This window comes from Odontesthes bonariensis, chromosome 15 (genome assembly GCF_027942865.1).
Source record: "Odontesthes bonariensis isolate fOdoBon6 chromosome 15, fOdoBon6.hap1, whole genome shotgun sequence".
Lineage (NCBI taxonomy): Eukaryota > Metazoa > Chordata > Actinopteri > Atheriniformes > Atherinopsidae > Odontesthes > Odontesthes bonariensis.
The window spans coordinates 5,855,074-5,878,136 of record NC_134520.1 but is presented as its reverse complement, the minus strand read 5'-3'; the positions used below and the strand labels follow the sequence as shown (position 1 = coordinate 5,878,136).

The 23,063-nt window shown below is 38.9% G+C and overlaps 1 protein-coding gene across 2 annotated transcripts in view; it reads left to right on the top strand.

Annotated features, from left to right (window-relative positions):
* The first annotated feature begins 1,361 nt into the window (after window positions 1-1,361).
* lpp (LIM domain containing preferred translocation partner in lipoma) overlaps window positions 1,362-23,063 on the top strand; it is a 176,730-nt gene continuing 155,028 nt past the window's right edge. The window contains exons 1-2 of one of the 2 annotated variants that reach the window (XM_075484837.1): window positions 1,362-1,555; window positions 10,319-10,383. The gene's annotated coding sequence lies outside the window, so the exon portion shown is untranslated. Of the gene's footprint in view, window positions 1,556-10,318; window positions 10,384-15,422; window positions 15,491-23,063 lie in introns of those variants that run through there. The other variant, XM_075484838.1, reaches the window with a different exon arrangement.

The window sequence follows — 23,063 nt, the reverse complement described above, 5'->3', positions numbered from 1 at the left end:
TTATCCCATGCCATGCTTAGTCTTTTTGTTTGTTTTTCACTGTCAAGTTTTTTTAATCTGCCTTTTGTTTGAACTTTGTTTTTTGTTTGTGAAATAAACAGTTTTCTTCTGAAGTCCGCATCCGTGTCATACCTTCCCAACCCCACCCTGACAATGATTGTCTCCTGGTGAGAAAATAACTCACTAATAGAGTACACTCACTGTGTACAATCTAAACTCTACTATAAAGACACATCTCAGATCGTCATGCAGCAACGCTTTACTCTGACAGAAATACTTGTTTTTGTAAAATTTAACCCTTTAGGAAGCTAGTACAACTGCCTATTTTTCCACTTGTTGATAAATGCTAAACCAAAAACATGTAAATTTCAGTATCTAGATCCTTGTTGAGATCATTGTACTTCTTAACACAGAATCCATGAAGTATGCAAAACCTCAAGACCCAAGGCTGTGCTGACATAATCTGTGCATGCAGGGAGGCACTGCTTAGCTGACAAACCACATCGAGAAGGTGGAAAAGCCATAACTACAGTAAATGCAATGAACCAATGCAAATGAGGAATGAATGAATCACTTCCCACCAGCTGTCAAGTTTAAAACTTGTAACTTTAAAACTTTGTCTCAGTGCCAGTTGTATGGCACAGAGGCAGGTGACAGGGCCTCAGCTGGCTATATACCTTCATTACTGCTGTCTGATCTTCAAGATCATGCTTATGTGTGTGTTGAGCAATATTTCAACAGATTTCAGTAATATTTACCAGAAAAATAGCTAAAGCTAAATATAGAATTTGGTTAAGAGAAAAAACCACAAACACTAATGGACACGGTTTCTCACACGTCCAGATGATAGACAGTGCATGACAGGATGTCGGAGCACTGCGGCATAGCATTTGAATTTAAATTTGAATCAGATTATAACATGTACCAATTCACACCTCACTGGATGAGTGCTCTGCATGTGCTTGTAATGAGACACCTTCTGGGCTGTTTCCTTTTCAGCCGCTACTTTGCTAAACCTGTCCAGTCATCTTTATCAGAACACCCTTAAAATGCCCCGTTTTTAAAACAGCAATGCCATTTTTTTTTTTTAGTGTGACATTGCTAGAGATAAATAAATACAATAAAACAAGCACATAACTACTAAAGTCGTTAAGACCTTGTGGCCAACACCCTGAGCTGTTTATTGCCTGGCTTTATCACTATGTTGTCCATTGTCTATGCGATGTAAACGCCTGGATCTGTGATATGTTTTATTCATTTTGGATAAGACTTTTTTTTTTTAACGGTTCATAGTAATAGAGGGAACTGCCTTACATGATATGTCTCGTTCGGCCTTTTTCTGCTTTTTCATACAAGAGTGTGAGTGAAGCACTCGGTCGCTGTGGGGCCGTGGTGTTTTGGCCTGCTGCCTTACATGGGCAAACCTCTGAACCGACTGAGACGGCTGGAATTTCAGAGCGTGACGTCACTGCCTACAACTCTCCCAGAATTTGGATCAAGAAGTTTCACTTTTTTGGTGGGATTTCAACCTTTCACATATTTCCTAGAAAGCGAGGTAAGCGAGCTAACCTTCACACTTTGAACGATTTAAGCACGTTGGTGGTTACCGGCTGCCTTAAAACTGCTGCGTGAATACATGGAGCTGATAACGTCGGGAGCAACTCGCCCTCAATTTGTCCGGCATTGTTAGACCAGAATATGATTTTTTACTGTAGCTCGGACGGAGTTAACAATGAGGGCGTGGACTCGACACGATAGCCTTGGCCGGTAGGAATGTTACACGAGGGTATTAACAAAGCTAACTTGTCGCTAGCGCGTGCTGAGCAAGGCTCAGTCATGCATTAAAAATATCAAACACTGCGAACCGACAAGTTCTGCTAAACGGGACTCTGGGCGTCTCTGGGGGTTTCTGTATTTAGCCAAGTGGTCTGCTGCCGAGCAATGCGGAAGACAGACTGTCACCGGAGAGACAGGAGGAGAGCCCCTTTCTGCAGACAAATATGTCGCTGAGTTTTACCTCAGTGCTCACAGAAGCACATATTTACTGAACTTACTAAAACGAGAACTAGCGTGTGGTCGTTGCTTTGAGGGAACGTTCTTGTTTACGACAGTACAGAAATGCCACGTTAAGTGTTGTAAATTACCATGTGTCTCACTCAAGTTTCAGAAAACTCTGCTTCATTGCGAGTTCCACGACTTCTGTGTCTTTTAGACTTCCACAAGTGACACGACAAAAGCATTAGTTGCTCATGTAAATCAGTGGAGACAGAAAAACTGCGAGTATACGTGACATTAGGCCTGTGTCATCCACAGAGGACACACTGACATTACTGCCTTAGACCTGCAGTAGAGTTTAGTTAGTCCTGATTTGGATTAACAGAAAGTGCAGGCAACCATCACATCAGACTTGATGATAACCTTTGCCTATTAGACTTGTTATGCTATAAAGCTCATATATTGAAAAAAATTGGTAAGGGCTTGTAAAAAGCGTATAGAGAACTTACAAATATATAAGTTGTAGGATCTGCTGAACAAAAACATGTCATCATTTTGAAAAATACAGCCTGTACACTTGTAATGATGCTCCCAAGAGCATTTATTAAATGACCAACTAACTGTTATTTTCAGTACAAAAGCTAGTCTAGTCAAAAAACACCCAGAGATGCTACCTGTAAGTACACAAGTGTGTATCGCCTAGCCACAATGGAAAATATTCTTTATATTTTTTTGCTCACATCAGTAAAAAGATAAGTTAAAGGTTTGAGGAAATTGATATTCAGAGTGTCTACATGTAGATGGGTTTATGTGCTACATCATCACAGAGGTGCATGCACATCTGGAGGGCAGGAAACCGTTCATCCTGGTTTGGTAGGCACACCAAGCTCCTAAGCAGAGACGACAAGCCAGTTAACTACAAAACAGCAAAAAAGATGGAAAGAAGTTGTTCAGTATTCCGAGGGGATCAAAGGCCTTTGCCGAGTGTAGAAGAAGATTGTAGTTCCAGGGCAGTAAAAGGGCAAATAGGGGTCCCTAAGGTAGCAAAGTGTCTGCAGTGCCCTCTTTGTGTCTCAAAGTGCAAAACTCTGATCTTGTGTCATAAGACTTCATCTCTTGCAACTGCAGAGGTTTTCTACATATAAATATGTAATCTTATAAACTCATATTATTCTTTGTATGAACGCTGGGTTTCTCAATGACATGTACATATTGCCATGTAATTACTCACTTGGAAATGTCTAATCGTCTGTTGTAAAGAATGTCACGATTTCTCAGTTTAACAGCATATTTGATAACATATAATAATATATGATGACATGGACATAACCAACAATGTGATCAGTTTGAGCAACTGTCTCACACTAAACTAGCGGTCACTTTTTTCCTACAGTATGTTCGCTGCTTGTTTTGTAGTTCTGTTAAACGTGATAGGTTGTAAAGTAGCCTTTTTTTCCACTTATTTAGCCCAGTGGGACTAACATTACCTACTGGCTGCTTATGTTGTAAAATAAGGAGAGTGGAAGTACACAAGCAAATCAAAAACCAGGTAGAACAACTAAGAAATGTTGTCAGCTTACTTTTCCCTCAGGCTATATTAAAACTCTGAACCATGAAATGGCCTTTTGCAATTGAGTTATTTCCTGATTTAATCTACATGAATTTACAAATGATACAAATGTTACTTTTTTTTAAGAAATTCATTACTACCTTGAGACAGCTGAGTGCAGTTTTGCACCATGGATTCATGTGCAGTCAGTAGCGTTTGAAAGCAGGAAAGCTGTCTAGAACAAAAAAGAAGGTTCAGTGGGTAAAAAAATACATAACACCTGTGTACAAGAACATCAGGCACCAGATTAATAAATGGTACAAAAAACAACTGTATGTTCAGCTTTTCCTTCACACAAACTCGAATTTAATAAGACAAAAAATCAGACCATGCGTACACACATATTTAGATCAATTAATTTGTTATTAGGGTAGAAACATAAAAAGTTGTGACATAAGGGCTGCACAGTATATAAAAAAATGTATCGTTTACACAATATGTACATGCAGGAACATGCTCAACATCGCAAAGAAGCACAAGTTTTGCTTTTTTGCATAAATTTTATACAGCAAACTAGCATGCACGGATGGGTTCACAAGTGGAATGCAACCCTCATGAATAGGCCTGAGTCTATCAGTGTGTATTAAAAGTATTTGCCTATATATCATCATCACGTTATTCTCGCTGATATTGTATTTCGAGTGTTAAATAGAATGCAATTTCACAGAGCTTGGTCAGTATGAAAGTGATTTCTTTTTCAGATTTTGTTTCTTATCCTTGATATTTCTTATACACTCTTATTTAATTAAATCTTACTTATGTTACCACACTTAAAGATGTTAACTGCAAGGTATGTAGTAAAAAATGTTGCATATGTGGTCCATGCACAGCCAGTGGAGCCACACGGCACCCCAAAAGCTTCTCTTTTGAGCGATAATGGATTCACGTCCTCTCCACATGAAGATGATTAACCAGTTCAAGAGAAGCTTGGGTAAAATGCACTGCTACTGAGCTTCTAGAACCATAGTTATAGATGGTGAGAATTTGTTCCTGGTCTTTTGTGGAAGTAGGCTTCCTATGTTTTCCTGAAGTTTTCCTCTCACTGTTGACTTAACTGAAAACCTTTGTAAAAGTCTAGAGAGCATTGTCTCCTGCATCAGGAGTGGAAGCAAAATCTTGGTCTAAACCATAAATATTGTGCTGCCATGAAATGGAAAAGTAAATTCCACTTCCTTCTCTAAAAGCTGAATACAAACTTTGACTAGGATCTTAATTTCAAATCAATGACATCAAGGTCCCCTCAGGAGAGCTGTCATCAAACTGAATACATCTGTGTCGCTCCGGCACATTTCCATCTCAGACAACATTAAACAGAATTGTCTTTAAAATCTCTGTCTAAAAAGGGCTCATTTGACAGCGCTGATGATGTTTAACTTAAAAGATGAGTGACTCAGCTGCCTGTGAGCCTGGGCCCCCCTGGTCGGTTTAGTCAAGTTATTCTACTGTTTGTTTCTCTGCATATCTTAATGAGGATGCCCTGTTCTTGAAGAAACAGCAGCAGTTTGCCAGACTCAAAATTCCAGGAAGCTGCTGCGCAAGATTCTAATAGTGGGCTTTAAGAAGGATCAGCCTGTTACCACAAGCAGAATCAAGTATGCATCTCTACAGTAAATAATGTCCGAAAAGATTTGAGACAATGGGCATCATGCAACAACCGTTCGTACGCACAGATTTGTTCTTAAGTCGTGCGTACGAGTGATTTAAGAGAATTTGCGCATTCACCAATCTTTTCGTATCTTACGTTTTCTTTCAGATACGAACAGAATTTACGAGTGATCCAGAGTATGCAAATTTACAATCCTCGTGCACGTGCACTTAAATACGCACGGGTGGGATTCATCATTTACGCAGGTCGTTAACACACTTTTTCCGAAGTTAAGAGCGTTTGTTGAATCTGACGTGGCGTGTTCATACGAGACCTTCTTACGAAAAAAGTAAGAGAAATTTAGAATAAAAATACAAAAATGTTCTTGCATGAGGCCCATTGTATTGATATTAATTTCCATAACTAAGCATCAGTTGTTTAAATGGATGAATGGATAAATAACCAGAAGATGATTTAACAGAGATAACTATTGTTGTGCAGGTATTTTCAGAGTCGACACTAATAATAATTCCAATTATTAGTTTCATTAACAGTTAATTTTTTTGTTATTTTCTCTTAGTTATTCTGAAATGTTGTTTGTAAGATGTCAACAAAATAACTAAAAATGTCACCTCTTTGCAACTTCGCCAAATTCAGACTTTCAGAGTTTTGCTTAGACAATAAAAATTCACTAAATAAAATCATTACTCTCAATTATTTTTTTATTATAAGTTAAGATTCAAACTCTGTGTTCATAATAAAACACTGACTTTAAATAACTTATTTTTTCTCCAAAACTGCAGCAGATTAAAGGGCCTTCTCTCTGTGACAATCAAAAATTTAAAATAAACTGTTCTGGGTTACTGCACAGAGGTATTTGTACAAATAAAATCCAAATAAAAAAGAAATCCAAATAAAAAAGAAAATAATAATGTTTTATTCCCCAAAGAGACTGTTGTAGAACAGATTGCTGGTGTTGTACTGGCTTTTGATATGTTGTGTGTGTTTGGGGCATGCAATGAGATTCAAACAATTCTAGTAAAACTTTCTAGAAGTATTTCATGCTTGGTATTCAGTATTTTGGGCTCACTATAATATTTCAGAAACCTTTATCCTTGGCCTGGGAAAATGGCCGGTCATCTAGTAATAATACTTTGTGCTCTTCCTAGTTTAAATGTTCTCAGTTTGACCTTTTTTATCTTAAAAACGCATTGGTATGCTCAGCAGGATTAAGCTGTTTTAAGTGTCAGATTATCTTAGTTAACCAAAACGTTTTTGTGGTTGCTCCTTCACAGCTTAATTTCATTTATATTTTCCTTCTTGACTTATTTTGAGTTTCTATATGTCCACGTTGTCTGCCAAGAGTTTCCCTGTGTTAGGATCTGAACACACTTCTGCAGGGTCTCTGCATTGGGGCTTCGCAAACACATGTCTACATATAATATAATTGCCATTTATTGGGAGTATCAGATATATGCGGAACAATCTGAGCTGTGGACTGCTCTTGGTTGTGTTTGTGTTGTTGTTGGTCCTTTAGCTTTGCTCTGCTGTGGAAAACACAGAAGTCATGGACAAAGACCTTTGTGATGGAGTGAAGCTAAGTTAAACACTGATAATTGTTTGGTGTAGCTGTTATCTATTTTTTCATCTCTGCTTCTTTGATTTTTAGCATTTTTGGTGCGTTGTCCTGTTTATTATGAAATCAGCTGTTGTCGGCCCCTCCCAGTATAATTGAACTTTTAGTCATCAACACATTGCCTCATCTCTGAAGTCTATTTGCTATTAGCATTTTGAAGGATTACACGTCTGTCCATCTGCTTTGAAAAAAATCTGTGTCTGCGTGTCTCACTGTGAGTGATGCAATATGATACCTCTGTGCAAGTATAAACGGGCCCTTACTTGCCTTTGATAGTTCTGACTTCCTCAGCTCAGCTACTGCCAAGCTACACAACACCCTGCTGTGTATATGATCTCTGGAGATTTGAACTCCTTCCAACTTTCCAACAGTAGTTCAACTGATTATTATTCAGAAATGTTATTTTTTCCTCGTTATACAACAACAATATTATGTCCCTCAGGGAATGATGAAGCATTTTTTCATAAATTTTTTGCCTTACAAATGTTACAAATTGTGCGCTTTGTGTTTTCCTGAGTGATGGGGAAAAAGTTTCACAACTCATAGCTGGTTAATTAGAACATCAGGCAATTCATTTTTTGTTGATCCACTATTTCAACCCATTGGCCACCTAATTTTCAGATCGAAGTCTAATGAATTTGTCCAGTTGTCTGAGAAACAGACAGATGGTTTTTAATGTGCAGCTTTGGTTAAAAGAGTCCTCTTATTCCTCCAGAAAAGTCGGAATGGTTGTTAAACGACCAACAAAGATCATTCTGTGTTTATTTGATATGCATGCATTTATAAGAAATGTGCTCCATCATGTTTGAGGAACATCAAAAGAGAGTAGGTTCTTTTGAACAGATATTGGCATATTTGAACATCACCAGGTTCATGATTGAAAATACAGGGCATAACATAGACATGTCAATACCTGCATGAAATTTCTTCTATGGTTGTGGGAATGGGTGTGACCTGTAATATGTTGGGTTGTGCTGTTGTATCGAAGACTTTTATTGAGTGATAAAGAAAAGCGAAAAATTCTCTGTCCTGCTCGGAAGTTCCAGATTTAAAAAAAAAAATAAAAAATAATAATATGTGCTGTTAGTGATCACAGTCCTGTGTTATTACCAGCCACATAAACCTGTATCCCCTGTTGTTAGTGGACTTGATGTTTGTTTCCATGCAAAACAGATTTGTCATTAATACTTTAATGATTGTGTAACCAGAAACTGTAATTATTGAACCTACAAGCAGACTTTATGAACTGATACATTTCGAATCCATTATTTAAAAAAGCGAACTCAAACAACTAGTCATTAAATTATTGTCAACTCATAGTTAAGTAAAAATTTAAGCAAAACCAAGTTGGAAAGAATTCCTCAAAGCCTCTCAAATGTTATGTTTTGCCACATTTCTTTGCTTCCTAACATTCTTTCACTTGCTGGTAGACAAAATAAACAGTGATGATGGTAGATCCTTTGAACTTGAGACGTCATCTATATCTTTCATCAGGAGCATCAATAGAATAATGTTAATCCATTATTAATTGATTGCTATAGCTCGCAACAACACAGAGCAGCCACAAATTAATGAAGAGCTGCGGTGGTAGTTCATGTCAGTTTGAATAATATTGTTAAGTGTTTTGGCACATTATAACAAGTTATAGAGCAATATTATTCTAAACTGAGTTCAGATTACCAACATTCCCCCCCATCATTAGGCTGAACTGAATTGACTTGAATTGTATTGAATGATGCTTTGTTAATCACCAAAGGGAAATTATATTGTTGCAGTAGAAATTATTGAGGAAAAATAATAGAAGTAAATGAATAAGTAAATAAAATCAGTTGACAAACTAATGGAAGTGTAGCTGAGCAAGAGGTGTGGTTAAAATCCCCAGAGATCACTACAAATGCACTGGGATGTTGTGTCTGTAGCTTGGCAGCAACTGATGCTGATGGCATCACATGCAGTATCAGCAGGTAACACTGGCGACTTCTCTCAATAGAAAATTTTGAGGAGAAACTCACAGCCAACAGCACAACATCCCAGGTACAGAGATGCTTCTTTTCAGCAATGTGTCCTGAATTACGCTATGTTTTTTACAAACCCTGCAATCCCTCCTCCTTCATGCTTACTAATCTGTCTGCAGTCTCTGTCTGCCTTTATATCTTTGATCAGTGTAGAAAGGCTTTGGAGTATGGAATATGTTCCTGCAGCCATATCTTGGTGGAACGCATAATACTGCATTTCCAAAATTCCTATAGTGTTCTTGTTGTCCATTTTATTTACCAGTGATCTCTTACATTCCCAGTAATAGTCGAGGGAAGAAATGGGTATATCTGTCTCATCATTTCTTTCTCTTTTGCTCCTGCTCTGCATCCAAGACATTCCTCTTCAACTAGCCTAGATTTGGGTTTTTATTCCAGGCATTGCTTGGGCTTTCAAAAGTTCAATCAAGCTCAACATGTAAATAATTTTCCCATTGGTATGATTACGCACAATGACAGAAGTTAAAACGCTTTTTAATTACCTTCCGAAATCATTCCAGTGGTACGGTATAAATTTAAAAAAAAAAATCTGGTGTTTTCACAGTAAATTAGAAAATCTCAAGACGATACCAAGAAAGACACCACATGTTTAGAGGTACTGCAACGTGCTGCAACTATTGTGGCGCTATTATATCAACTATTTTCATCATAATTATCATTATCAATCATGTTAAATTGTCTAAAAGAAAAACAAATAGGTGTTGAGTACTGCAGATAATGTTTTAAATCCTGTAGTTGATCAAAGTGCCTTTTACAACAGGCAATGCTGCGTCTTGGGAGGAAAAAAAAACGCACTTTATGTTCTCTTAGTTTGTAGGAAAAATTCCAAGATATGCTTTATGACGTAAATGGATAGCAGCACAGAGTATTTTTCCACAGTCAACTGTAAACATAATGAAGGCAAAGATAAAGAACGAATAGATAAAAGCGACAGCAACACAGAGGGCAAAAAGTGATTGGTTACAGACCAAGTTGTATGTTTATGTCTCATGGTAAAGTTGTGACTCTTTAGTTGTCACATATGACACAGCTACCATTGGACATGATTACAAGAATCGATCCAACTTGTCCTTCACCTCACAGAGATGCATTACATTGTGTTAGATATTTTTGTCTGTTGGTTGACTTCTCCAAATGACTGTTTTGCTGTGGTGTCACTTGTCAGCATTGTTTCCTCTGTGGTGGCTGTTTTTCCATGGATGTGTTGCTCCCAGCAGTGTGACAGGCGCCCGACAGATTAGAATTTAAATGGCCAACTTGCACTGCAGTTCATCGGTGGAATTTATAGGAGCCAGGCCAAGTTTCATCTTTCCGCTGATGAACGACACAATCAAAGGAAAAGAAAGCCTCATAGATGACAGAATCTATTTACTATGCTGGTGTGGTCCTGCACAACCCAATTATAGTTGGGTAATCTATTTGACTAACACAGTCTTGTCTTTATTTCTCAATGACAACAGATTACAACATACTGCAAAGAGCTTCAGTTGTCTCCCAGAAATTCCTTTGATCCAAAGAAGAAAAGGTAAGATTACTACTCTAGTGTATTGTAATTTGTTCACATGTGATGTGTTGGTCCTTTCTCTTTTGTATTCACTTGTCAGATGATGGTTGATCTCAGTTTAAATAAAAGGCTTTCTTCATGCATAAAGATAGACACACAGTGTAAATTTAGACCCAAGACGTTCGGCAGGCAGTTCAGTGGTAACATTAGACTGAAGGATGTGCTGATCATTGAGTTTCAGGATGTACCTTTCCAATAAACGTCTTATTGCTGTGCTTTCTAGTTGTGCTTTTGCACACCAGGTGTAATGTCACCTTTGTATTAGGCTGGGTCTTCGAGGGGAGGGAGTTATGGAAAAAGTTGCTTAATTTTGGTAGCTCCATACTCCAACCAAAAGATAATGCTGCTCATTGTGGGTGATAAAGCACCACATTTTGACAAGGAAAAATTTACTGAATAAAAAAGACTAATCCCTTGTATTTCTATTTCGATTTAAACAGTTCAAACAAATCCACAACCATTCAGACTCACTGGGGAACTATTTAAGTTTGGGAGAGGTGAAGGAACTGATTTCTTCCCTTTTTAATAAAAGATCATTTTGGGGCATTTTGCCTTTCGTTCAGGAAATGGGTAAAGAGATAAGGGAATGACACAGATACAGACACAGATATTCACCATAACTGTCGGCTGCAGGGTCACCCCTAAAAGGACTCACTTTTAAAGCCATTCTGTAGTAGGCCTGTCTGTTTAAAAACAGTGAAACTGATGAAATTTTCTTCCAGCAATTGATAGAGCTGACTGATAGTTTACGCTCTTTTAATGATGTCGTTCCGTTGCTGTGGGTATGTCACATCTGTCACTTGCAATTTTGTCTCAAGCATAAAAGGCAAACACATTTTTTAAATGTATGTATTTGTATTCATTTCCTATAAATTTCTGTTCTGCCAGAGCATCCTGGTCACTTTCCCTTAAGAAACCCAATTGCAATCTCACTAAGTCCGACCCTGTAATGTTTATTTATCACTTTAAACATGAATCAAGTCTGGACTGCGTGCGCTCACTTTAATGGATTGGCAAGTACAGGCATGGGTGGGTTAATTTGACTTATGCTTTTCGCAGGAGTCCAACAGATCGCGTCATTGTTTAGAATAATTAATAGTTCGGTCCTAAATTGTCTTACGTCATGTGTTCTCTGACAATAATTAGGAGCTCAGGCTAAACAAGAGTGCCTAATTTGAATGAAAAGGAGAAATCTGGGCTGAAATCTCTACCACTTTTGCAGCCTTTTAATCTCTGACACAAACACAGCAGAACAGCAGACAGCAAGACGGAAGTGGAGGTAGCAAATGCAACTAAACTAAAGCTTCCAAGACTTGACAGCAATCGTGCTCATTACTGTAAGAGCAATAAAACATTGTGAATAAGAAGCCAATAGCAGTCCATTCTCATGCCAACAGTAGGCATTAAATATTTAAAATTTTTTATTGTCAGCTCCCATCACTTTTGGGACTTGAATGGCTACACTAACATGATATATTATGTATAGAAAAATTAGAGCTCATGCATTAAAACTTACTTGATATACTATTGAATGACATATATTGTTGTGCATGTTATATGGCATATTCACTTTGTCATTGTTTGTTTTATGAAAACAAGGCCAAAATGCTTAAACGATGTGTAAAAAACAAAAAATTAGGAGGAGAGTGAGTAGGAGCCAGGTGCAGCTCATCATTTGCACTTGATTAATTGATAATCAGTAACATCTCTGTAAAACATTATCTTAGCTAAACAAGTGCTGCCCATGGGAAGGGTTTGCCAGATACAAACAATTTAGTCCATCAAAGAAAGATTATTCACGAGTAGAAAACATTCACGAGAGCTGCCAGTCTACACAGGAGTGGATGTAACAGCAAGTTCGCCCCCAATGTCCGGTTGTGCAGTGCTCAGGCAAAATCTGCCAAACTCTCAAGAGCTATATCTCAGACTCTACAGGCCTCAGTTAGAATGTTAAATGTTAAAGTTCATGACAGTACAATTTGAAAAAGACTGAACAGGTACGGCTTGTTTTGAATAGTTTCTAGCAGAACATGACATCACATCTTAGGTTTTTCTGAACCAATGCATTTTGGACAGATGATCGTTTGGTCATAATGCACAGTGCCATATTTGGAGGAAACCAAACGCAGCATATCATCATCAGGTGGAGGGCTGATGATTTGGGCTTATTTTTCAGCCACAGGACCTGGACATCACGATTTGATTGTATCGCGATTCTAAGGTGCCAATTCAATATGTGTCACGATTCTTTATAATTGCGATTCTACAAGTATTGCGATTAGATATAATCAGTGGTTGCAATTTTCTTTTCCTCCTTAAAAAAAACAAACAAGTTGAATCATACAGTTCTAGAGATGATAAACCATGAATGTCGTTCCCATACACAATGCACAATGTCAGTCAGTCCAGCAGCTGACATTTATTTCAATTAAGACAAAAAGAGGTACATAACATGTACAGCATTTTTTAAAGTTTACAGTTTCAAAATTAATTGAAATGTCCACACAGCACAAATGTGGACTAGTTTTAATATAACTTTATGTATCTCTCTAATTGTTCAATAGATTAACCAATATGTTTTTAAATAACAAATTAAGTGCTCTGACTACTCAGTGTTCTCTAAAGTAGTGCTGTAAGGTAAAAAAATAAAACATTTGGCCAAAATAGAGCCTCTATAATAAAATAAAAACAGCACAAATGTGAGCCTTGAAATTAAAACCACACGTCGCACTCTTCCTAGTAGTCTTACTACATCTTCAGTGCACGCTGGGAGACCAGGTTGAGGGTGTGTGTGTAGGACTTGATGTGGAGAAAGCCAGCTAACTGCAGCAACAGCCATATTAGCTGCGTTGTCTGTGACTAAGGTAGCATCTTTCTCACTCGGCTGCTACGTTACGAAGAAGCTCAGCAACGTTTGCCCCTGTGTGATACTCTGACATGGCCCTTGTTTGGAAGACGTGAGAGGACAATGACCAATCTTCTGCGATGTACTGGGCTGTGAAGGTGACATACGACTCTGTTGCCCGTGAGCTCCAGGCGTCGCAGGTAAGAGCAACTCATTCAGCTCTGCTCAGCTTTTCTTTGACACTTGACTTCACCTCGTGGTAGAGTTTAGGACTGGCAGTCTCTAAAAAAAACTTCCTTGACGGTATAATGTATAATGACGGTATAATGATCCAAATTGTAGACCATATTCCGAAATCCTGTATTTTTGACGACGCTATATCTTTGGTCTTTGCACATAAAATGTGCAATTGACGTTGCTATTCGTTTAGCTTTATCTAAGTTACTTGGGAGTTTGTTCAGTGATCCATCCGGTGTCCACTGGCTTGCTGCTGTCGGTCATTTGGCTTGGTTCGTTTTCATTTCTTGGTGGTGGCGCACAAGATGAGCACTCATGTTAGTCGTATTAACGCAGTACGATACCTGTCCGTGACAAAGTTTGCATACAGCTTTGGTCATATCTAGCTCCGTCTTTCCGGGAATTGTATTAAAGCTAAAGTGTATCCATACTTTGGATTTAAAATGTATTGGTGCAGGTCTTAATTCCCGTGGTTTGGAGTTGTCTGCGTCCCCCATTGTCAGCTTTCGTCCTGCTCTGTGCTAACATCTCACCTTTACGGCAGGGCCGAAATATGGACACGGATATGACGTAATATAATCGATTCCGGGGAGAAAAATCGATTTTTAAAATCACCCCATAAAAAAATTGCAATATGTACATGAATTGATTATCAGGCAAGGCAAGGCAATTTTATTTATAGAGCACAATTCGTACACAAGGTAAATCAGTAACATAACGTAAAGCTTGGCTGAAACTGGGTCACCAACAGGACGAAAATCCCAAACACAGCAGCAAATCTTCAACAGAATGTCTCAAAGAATAAAAGAATCGAGGTGTTGCATTAGTCCAAAGTCCAGACAAATATAAATTGGCTGATAAATATTTACCTAGTTTTAGGACATGGTAATGACATTTGAGTTGTTATTTTCCTTTAGTCTCTTATAATTTGCTTTCAGACAAGCAATATGTAGGTACAATCTTTAGCAATTTGGCTACATATAAAACAAAATAATAGCACTTCACTTTTCTTCCCCAGATTGTCACCTCTCCACTATCACCTCTCATCTTTTCCAAAAGGGCTGGATCTGAGAATTGACAAATATTGTGTTAGAGTTAGTTGAGAGTTCCATGACTTCTGTGATAGCTGTATACACAAAATTGGTGCTACCATAAGTTGTGTTTTTACCAGGTTTATGAGCAGTTTGGCCCTTAAGAATATGTGGTCATGAATTGCAGTGAATGTGGCCGTATCCTAAGGGACTTAGGATACTGAAGTAGGTTAAACTGTTTCAGGAAATGAGGACCCTCAAGCCAAGTTGCTCTTCAATACAATTCCAGTCCAGGAAGGGTAACATAATGTTCTCTCGTGGCGGCTGTAAAGCGGTTGACCTATGACACCCATGGGAGTAATCAGACTTTAATTACACCTTCTTAATCACTTGAAGACAATCTGTGGAACAAGATGACTTCTCATAGTAAATAGGCTGTATGTGCCAATCTGGGAGTACTAAATTCTACATTTCGCTGTAGTTTAGCAATTCACTAAAGAGATTGTCACATATAGTTTCAATCCACCTAAGTTTCTATTAGATTTCTATTTATCATTAAGTCTTAAAGACAAGAGCCGATAGAGCAGGCTCACATTGTCGCCCATCTTAGGTCAGACTGAACCCAAAACAACTGTAAAAAGTTCTCTACAATCATCATTATTATTCCAAGTGAGAGGTATGCACCACAGAACTGGCTCTGTGGAGTGACTCTGGCTCTCAGAGTATGGCATTCCAAAACTAAAAGCAAACCAAACTGATATTGCCCTCAATACTGTCTTCATTTTTTCTCCATATTTGGAAATGTTTACCTCCTCATGATGGTTGACAGAGGTTGGAAGAGGGGATGTGAGTCATTTCAAAAGGCTTTCTAGGGGTGAGAGGAGTCTTCCATGTGACTGCCATTTAGTGAAGTTAGCTGTTAGTTCTCTGTGCTCCTGTGATCTAAAGAGAAACTGTGAGTATCATTTTGTCCTCAATTTATGATATAAGCTAAAAGCTGCTAAAGTGGTTGATTCATCTGTGTCTACTTTGCATTGCCCAAAATGGTGTAGATTAGGTTGCTTTTTGGCGAACTGTCATTGTTTGTTGCTGTTGGAATGAACATTTTAGAAGTGTCAACCAGGTGTCATTGTTATATTCTTGCATCAGACTTCACACAAAATATTCCTGCGCCTATTTGCAAGTATGGAAAATACACAAACTCACCCAAATGTCTAGAAAACGATCCCTTTTTTTCCCTTTTTTATTAAGTTCAGACAAGCTCAGCACTGCAAGTGAGGCATTTGTGTGCATCTAACTGTTAGTAATGCAAGGTTAGAGGTGAAGAAGAAAACCGCAAAGATCTGGCTGGTCTGAATACACATATTCAAATACAGTAGCCCAGCGTGTTTTCCTGTAGATATCTTGTGGTTTTCTGTGTGTGTGTGTGTGTGAGCACTGAGTGAGCAGGGGCAGCTCAGGTCGTTGAAGAATTCTGTTTTTTGCAAACATCCCGTCTTACTGATAGCTGCACCGTAACTGGTCTGACCTCCCTCCTGGCTCTAACGTTCACACTTCAAACGTTTAATGGTGGCTGCCTGGCAGTTCCTCTCCCTTAACAAGTTTAGGGAGAGGTAAATGATTTTGCTTGGCTGTGAGGGCTGTAGCTGCTGACTGTAGTGATGGTGTTGGGCGATTATCTAATTACTTTTATCTTTAAATTACACTGGGACTCTATCAACTTTCAGCCTTGCAGTCAGCTGCTCTGTTTGCTAGAGGTTAGCTTTTTTTTTTTTTTTGAATGAATATTTTTTTTAATGTAGGAATCACTCTGTTAATACATTTATTACTTAACATACATGTTTGTAAATTAAGCATGAAACATGACGTCATGCATCACCTCTTTTCCTCACAGTTTATAGTTCCAACAAAAAACTTTCATTTAAAGCTTAGTGTTTATACAGTACTCCGATGAGCTCGGACATGACAATAGTATAGTGCCTAGTTGCCTCCAATGGCGCATTTCCACTAGCTCGGCACGGCTCGATACGGCTCGGTACGGCTCGGTTTGGTTGTGTTTCCATTTACAACCGAGTATCACTTCGTGCCTCCTCGACGTGGGCGGGGTCGCCGTAACACGGCTGTGCGACCAGAACAACAACAACATACGAGGAGGATAGCTTGGAGGACATCGAGGCGCTCGAGTTGCTGCTCACCCTGTGGCTTTTTGTCGCACAGAAGGCAAGAGAAGAGAGCCAGAGAAGACTCCTGGCCGCCAGACAAAACAGTATTGAAAAGTGACGACACTCATCGGCCAATCAGTGGAAGGCAGTCGGCTGACGTCACATTTTAGTAACGCTTCGGCCCGCTTGGAACCAGGGCTGAGGTGATACGGAAAATCTACCCGGTTGCAGGTACTGCGTGCTAGTGGAAACACGCAATAGCGAGCCGAGCTGAGCCGAAGTGAGCTAGTGGAAAAGCGCCACAAGTTGTGGGCCTCTCAAGGCCCCTGCAGGTGCTCTGTATTCATTTGCACCAACATGTTCACAGCAGATCTTGAATTCCTGAATTGGAGCTATTGAACATCTTGTTCCAGTACATCCTCCAGCACCTAATCACACATTTGTTGGGCGCCCTCAGAGGGTTCTCATCGGGGAACACCCAGCAGGTCTTGCAGTTTCAGAGCTGAATTGTCTTTGTCACATGTCCATTTCTACTGCGTCCATTGAGTTCACTGCAAAAACACAGTTGCGCTTACAGTTTAAAATATTCCAGGATACCTGCAAATCCGAATGGTGAGATGTGAGTGGCCATGACGTTCTGCTTCTCTAGAAGCACAGCTGGTCACGAAAACTTTAACAAACAACAAGGAATAAGAGATTACCAATGAAATAACCAAAAGACCTGTGGTCCAGTGTATGAGAAAAGCTTCTCTGAGACAATAGCTAAAGCTTAGAGCAGCAGGCCTGTGTTAGGGGTTGGTCTCTTAATATTTTATCTGGCAGGTTATGTTCAGGTCCATCTTCTCTGGAATATTGTAGCATCTAAACAGAGGTGCCAAATTTCCTGCTGCTGCAATGGTCATATGCAGTGTAGTATGGAAGCTGGAGGAGGCATTTAACTGCGCCAAATGGACAAAACATTTCATGAATACATTTTTATTTTTTAAAGTTTTTTTGTGAATCGGTTTTATAAACTCTCATCAGTACTAAAAATAACGGGTCCATTTACTTCCAGCCTTGGCTGACTGAGGCCGATATGATCACTAACGTGAGCAGCTAATGAGTGCAGGGTTGATGTATAAAAGTGTGCCATATTCGCACACATGCACTACATCCCATTTTTAAATGCAATGACCAGTTTTACTCCTCACTTTACAAGTAAGTGGTTCCAAAAGATTTTCAGGACAAGTTTGCATTAGTCTTTTGACATGAATGGAATTATAATTAACGCTTTATGAGATCTTAGAGAGAACTGTTTTTACAGCTTTCCAGCTGGAAATGAAAAACATGTCGTGTGTTGCCCATATGTTAAAAAAAAAAAAAAAAGGAACCTGCAGAAGAAGATCAAATACATGTAATGCCCTCTGGGAGAGATGACCATAAGAGATAACAGACATGAAGCTCTGAGAGCCATGTGTGACAGGGAAGCCTTCAGCCACTTTATCACCTCTGACTTGGGTCTTGTTTGGTCCTGCTTGAGGAGAGCAGCATAGGCCATACTGCTACCAAGATGTTTTAACATGATGCTCCATGGCGATGATCTGAAAGTTGGACTATATTCTCGGCTAGCTCGCACTGTTTAACTCCCACTATGGATCACATGAAGTCAGCATCTGGACAAACAGAGGACTTTCCAGAAGGTTCTGTGAAACCTGTGTCAATACACAACTGTCCTCCAAGCATTTTGAAGTGTGAGATTATTGTTGGCAAAGACCAGGCTGCTCTCACGACATGAAACATGATCGACCCTTTGAAAATCTGAGAGACGAAAGAAGATGTTCATTTACAAGATCATTTGTAATAGTCAAAAAATTATATGCAGTACTGAATAAGAGGTTTTTTTTTTGTGTGTGTGCAAACAAATAACCTCAACATGGATGAGGGTTGGAGGGAGGAGGCAGGGTGGAGGAAAACTTGAGTAGAAATCTTAATTTATAATGAAAAGATGGAATACAAATACGTTCTCATGCGTTGAGATGTGAAAATGGTGCTGGTATCATATTGTTCTATGTTTAAACAAAGTGAAAGAACATAAGCACCACAGATGTTGATTGTACCCACCAGTTCATATGATAACAACTGAAAAGGCAAGATGTTAGGATGGCAGTACAATAGCAGGTAAACTTTCATTGGAATTCACTTACCTGGAAACTTTGTACCCACTGGCAGACGTACCAGTGAAGTCGAGGTTTATCAATCAGAATGATTATTCTATAAATTTAGAATCGCATCAAGTCAATTTGTACTTCATTATATCAGGTTGGAGCAACAAAAATGATATACTGTGATGTCAAAGTATGAAATTAAATTTTTAGACCACTCAGGAGTTGCTGTAACAGTTCTGTATGGTGTGCCATCGAATAGTAAGGCAAGGCAAGGCAATTTTATTTATAGAGCACAATTCATACACAGGGCAATTCAAAGTGCTTTACAGCTACATAAAATCACAAGAAGGCAATAAAACCATTAAAAAGGAATAAAGAAAATAAAAGAAAGAAATTAAAAAAAGAAAGAGTATTTAAAACCCATTAAAATAATCATTAAGTAATTGAAAAGTGAAGAGTGCAGATAAAATACTTTCAGGTGTCATATGCACAGCTAAATAGAAGTGTTTTCAGCCTGGATTTAAACATTGTCAGAGTTGAGGCCTGTCTCACATCTTCTGGAAGACTGTTCCAGATTTTAGGGGCATAAAACTGAAACGCAGCCTCACCTTGTTTAGTCCTGACTCTGGGCAGTAGTAGTGTGTGATGGAAAGGTTGAGGGTGATTCAGTGTAACAAAATTTACTGTGACAGCTCAGTTCTTCGACTTTATGTTACTTCTCTGCGATTTAGGATTTACCTACAATGTACAGTCGTCAGTTTTTGGCATTTTGACAGTTTGTTTAGCAAACAGTGACAGACGTGCACGATGCAAGCAGAAAAGATAAAGCTCCGACTGCGAATCTAGTCAAACTTGTTGGAAGTTTAGTTAGAATTGACATTTCTAATAAAGCATGAGAAGACATTGCTGCATGCAGTTCCTTGATGCCCTAGTCGTCTGTGCAGAAAACAGTCATGGAATGAGGGCTGCTCACACTCTGTCAGACATTAGACTTTAAACCTCTGATTTATGAGACTGTAAGTATCCTTTATAATGTTTAACCACAACCTGTAGAGTTGATTATTCGTTATAGTTCACTACTGGCTTTTCAACCACAGTAGCGAGTATTTTGTTTCTAGTAAGAGTTTCTTTGGAGCCACTGTCAACACGAGTGTTTCTTCAGATGGTTCTTTACATTGGCAGACACTGATCACGGTGTTACATCAGTCTCTGGTGGTTTCTCCCGTGCCCCTAAAAGGATTTAATCTGTTCTCATTCTGCTTCGCACATCCTTGATTTCCAGATGCCGGCCCGGCCAGATTGCTGGAGATTGTGTGTTTTCAACAGGAGTTTTCCAAATGAATCTCGTTAATCACGCCTTAATTTATTGACATGAGCAATTACGCCGAGGATCTTAACTAAGCTGAAGAGAATGATGCTAAAGTGGAGATAATCTTTCCTTATTAAGGAGAATCACTTGAAGGGTTTGATTACTTTCTGTTTTTGTGTTAAACTCTTGTTTACCTTACAACTAATGATCCCTTCTTAACAGTTATTATTGTGTACCGCTGAGACTTTCAGAGTGCAGATCAAACGCTGAGATTGCATATAAACGCATACAGTGCAGCTTCTGTTTCCTCTTGTGGCAACAATTACTTCAGCTTTGGAATTTTTGATGGTTGAAATTGAAATACAGGTTTATTTATTAATAGCTTTGAGCACTATAAATATATATATTTGTCAGTATCTGCTCTGTGCATCTGGATTTTTCTTCAAGTCAAACGGAATTTTATTCTCTTTCGTAGTTATGCTGGACAGGTTATGTCAATAAACCATCTCAGATCCATAAGTTTTCAGTAGATTTCAAAGCTTTGGTCGGGCGCCTCGTGTTACTGTTGATTTGGCTGCATGCTGGTAGTCAATATTATGTTTGAACGTAAATCATAACCTCAGTTTAAGGTCTTCGGCACTTTGATGGAAGTTCCTCGGAATGCATTGCCTGCATTTATTGTTCTTTTTTTCCAATACAAAAAGCGACCCACATGTTCTTGATGATGTTATCCTCTTTCATGGATGTACTGTTGTCCGATCAGGGATGAGTTGTCACTTAATGTCAGGATTGAAGATATTAGTTATTATTATGTAACAGCGACTCTTTTGCATAATGCGTGCTTCACGTGTTTTTTCATAGAAGCTTCCATTGTGTGGTGAAGTGCAGGATTTTCCCTTTCAGTGCTGCCAATGAAATCTAAAGTTCTTTCATTGTCAACTTGTCTTGAGGTAGCTTCTGAGGCCTGTGGCTGTATGTTGTGTTTAGGTCTTTAAAGATTTAGATTTTCCTAATCGCAGACAAATATGGACTTTTTTCAATCAGAAAACCCCAGTATAATAAAATAAGCTTACCTCAGGTGACGTTGCTCCCACTCTCTTTTTTTTTTCTTCTCTCACATGAACTTATTGTGAAGCACCTGTTAGAACAGCCCTTTAAGTTTCAAACCTTTATGAAATTTCTAAACGAGAAGCACAACATTGTAGCTTTAATTGTTTGATAAGAAGGGAAGCTGAATTAAAGGGGCCTGTCTCTGAGCTGGTGATGATCTGCATCTGGGTAATTTTGTGGTATTTCTCTCTGCTTCAGCTGCCCACAGTTAACCAGATTTGTTTCTTGCGTGTACTTTTCAAGATATTGATATTGGTAAGGGCAAAAAAAAAAAGGCTTTTTCACTTTCTGGAACATCAAAGGGGACTTGCCAAGGAGCAGGAATTTCTGGGAACACCTGGCAAAAATTCAAATTTCAGACTTTTTTTTTTTTAAACCTCTGTTGAAATGATGCTGATGTTACTTTACATTCAATTAGCAGGGATTTTTTTTATCCAATGCGACTTTGGGGGCACTGTGGGGTGTGCCCAAGGACTCTTCAGCTTGTAATGGAAAAGTTGGGGACTGAACCATCAAACCTGAGGTCCCGAGGTCCGTGTTCCTGAAAACATACTCTGAGAAATTCCTGTTGTCTAAAATTTGCTTTGTGTCGAGGCAAATTCACACCACCACTCTTTTTTTGACACTTGCTATTGAGAATTTCTCTTTACTATTTGTCAAGCTGTTGGTTACTGGTAAACAGCAGTAATCTTTAACATTGTCACAGAGGTAACACTTCCACACTGTGGAGTGATTGTGTGTCAGAAGTGGCATTTTGTCTGTGCCCCTATCATTTAGGATCAGATCCTACTTAATGATTAATCTTAGATTAGACAGAAGCTGGAGGCTAATGGGACAGTTTTCACTGAGTGACTGATACACTTGCTTGGCATGTGGTGACAGATGCAGCCTCTAAAGGCCGTCAAATTACTGAGGCATGTTGTTGGCAAAACACAGGGCTATTAATGATGTGCCAAAACATTGAAACTGCAAGATACAAATCACCTCAGAATGACAAGGATGATGAAGAATTTTGGTTTTACTTTTGAATTCCAACGACGTGACCAATCAAAAGAGCCTGTTTTTAGGGTTTAAAGGGCAACAGATGTTCGCTGTACACTGTGACCTACCTTAAACTTGTTGATTCATTTTTTTACTGTATTTTTTTTTAGATTAAAACTGCATGAACGTGGCCTTTTTACTTTAGAATATTAGTGAGAGGCGAGCTGTGATAAGGAAAGCGCTACAGAAGAGAATGAAATTACTCTCTTTCCCTGGCATCCCTGGCATCTTGGGTTTCTTTCGTCTCCTTTTTCTTTGACTCCTACTTTTCCTTTTAAAGGGAATTCCGTTCCCTTGAATTAGGCCTGGGCTTTTTTTTCTTTCCTTCTTTTTTTGGTCAGATGAAAAAAGTGTTGAGGTGTTTGGCTGAAGCTGAAGTTTCAGGGGATCAATTGTGGAGAGAAATTGGAGGTCTTTGTGCCCGTCTTTGGAAAAGTGCAGACGTAATTGACTGGCAAGTATTCAGCATCAGGTACCACACAATTCAAAATTTTATAGCTAATGTGACTGTGGTGTCAGCAGCAGAAATTTTACCCCATCACTCTTTGAAAGAGCTACGTTAACAGAGCTGCATTTATCAGTCTCCTGTGCATATTTCACACGGCCCATTGGCAGGATTAATTGCCAACAAGTCCCCAGTGGTCGAGGAATGCAATTACCCACTGACCCAAATCATTCTCTTGGCCTCAAGTCACCGTCTCTTCTCTGGCAGCGTTACACCTGGGACAGAATCGTCACATAACCTCCCACTAGGCCCCAGTG